The sequence below is a fragment of the Arachis duranensis genome, chromosome 9 (genome assembly GCF_000817695.3).
Source record: "Arachis duranensis cultivar V14167 chromosome 9, aradu.V14167.gnm2.J7QH, whole genome shotgun sequence".
NCBI lineage: Eukaryota > Viridiplantae > Streptophyta > Magnoliopsida > Fabales > Fabaceae > Arachis > Arachis duranensis.
In genome coordinates this window covers 8087296-8089596 of record NC_029780.3, presented here as the reverse complement: position 1 = coordinate 8089596, position 2301 = coordinate 8087296, and positions in this window count along the sequence as shown.

The window sequence follows — 2301 nt, the reverse complement described above, 5'->3', positions numbered from 1 at the left end:
ATTAATTAAATAATTAAATCAACTTAAAAAAAATTATATTGTTATTAATTAATTATCTCTACACTATACTATGCTCTTGGTAAGTGATTGTCAACTGTCAAGCACTAAATGGAAATATAAATAGAAAATAGTCTTTGTATTTTTTTTTAATTTATTTTGAAACGAAATTTCCTTCGGGTTTAGCGAAAGTTCTAACCTAAATTACAAATTACTCAAATAAAATAATTAAAATTTAAAATTATTAGATTGTAACTTTTTTTTAAATTGAAGACGTTCGATTGTAATTTTTTTATATCTATACAAATTGCTATGATAGCAATGGATTTAAAATTAATATAAACCGCTACTATCAATTGTAGTTTACGTGAAAAGAGGTTGAAACAGAAACTGCTATATGCAGCGGCAGTTTCTAAAGGAATAGAACAAAACATAAACAGCTAGGGGCGTAACGGTTTATATGAAAACAAAGGCCAGTGTAAATCGTTAAAGACAGCAGCGGTTTACGTATTGTTGCTGATGTAGGAGCATATATTTCTATGTTTATGTTGTTAATTAAAGTAGACTAGTTTAGCATATATTATTATATTGTGTTATGAGTTAGTCCTATATCGTCCGAGTCATGAAGGTTCCTCCTTCCCTATTAGTATAAATATGCGTATGTACCCCTTTTATTTATAAAGTTGAGTTGATTGAGTTATATATTAAATAAGTTGTGTGCTTATTTTTCTATAGACTCTTTGAGAGTAAGAGGTGCATCTTTGACTTAGCCAACCAAGGTGGGTTCTTGACTACTTTCACTATAGTGGGGTTGTTAACCTCGACGTCCCGGCGTCAGTTTGGTATCAGTGCGATTCTCTCGCTGTTAGTACGAGTCGTCGTCAGTACCGATTGTCTACTACGAAGTTCCGGGTAATATCGTTCTTTTCTCTTCTCTTGGTGCCATTTTTGTTGGTGATTATCTTCATTCATTTCCATCATTATCATCATTATGCATTCTCATCATCATCACAACATCAACACCAAACATCAGTCTCATTGCATAGTAGATAAAGATGGCTCCGAAACATAGAATTACTCAAGAAAGCGTAGAACTACTCAAGAAATTGAAGTGGAGGAATTACACCGTCAAGTTAAGGAGTCGCAAAAGTAACTTGCAAAATATGAAGCCGTTCAACATAATCATGGAAGCCAAACTGAAGACAGTCCTTTTAGAGAAAAGGATAATACAAATCCATTTCATTATTCTTTTTCACCTGAAGATTTGTCCACACGAAGAGCACGACACAATACGACTCACAAAGCTAAAGACTTAGGAATCAAAATTGATATTCCTGAGTTTGAAGGAAGACTCTAACCTGATGATTTCATCGACTGGTTTTGCACAGTGAAAAGAGTATTCGAGTTAAAAGACATTTCAGATGACAACTGTGTGAAGCTTGTGGCGATGAAGTTAAAGAAGCATGCATCAGTATGGTGGGAGAATCTCAAGTGTCAACGAGAAAGAGAAGGAAGAAGAAAGATCAAGACATGGGATAAAATGCGTTGTGAGCTCAAGCGCAAGTTCCTTCCTGAACATTATATGCAAAACACCTTCATCAATTTTCATAATTTGAGGCAAAAGTCATTATCTGTAGAAGAATATACAATAAATTTTGAAAGTTGCTTATGAAGTGTGACATTCAAAAGCGTGAAGAACAAATAATTGCTCGTTATCTTGGAGGACTGAATACAGAAATTTTTTATGTCCTTCCGCTGCAACCATATTGGATCTTGGATGATGTCATTAGGATGTCATTAAAGATTGAAAAGCAAAGAACTCAAAGAAATAATACTCAGTCGTCGAAGGACAAAGAAGTCATCCTTGATGTTCAACAAAAAAATGAAGATGGATCTTATAAAAGCAACATGGAGCGTGGATTATTAGATAAGAAATGCTTTAAATGTCAAGATTTTGGGCATATTGCTGCTAATTGTCCAAATAGAAGGATTACCACTCTTGTCGAGGAAGAGGTTAATGAAGAACCAATTCAAGAGCAAGAAGAGGAAGGTGAGGTTGACTATGCTACTGAAGAAGTTTCAGTTGATTGTGGAGAAGCTTTAGTAGTTTGTCAAAACTTGAATACTGCAAGGGTAATAGAAGATGAGAGTTGGCGACGCCACAACATCTTTCACACAAGATGCACTATTGAAGAGAAGGTTTGTAAGGTCATCATAGTTAGCGAAAGTTGTGAAAATGTTGTCTCAAATTATATGGTAGACAAATTGAAGCTTCAAAGCAAGTTACATCCTCGCCCTTACAAG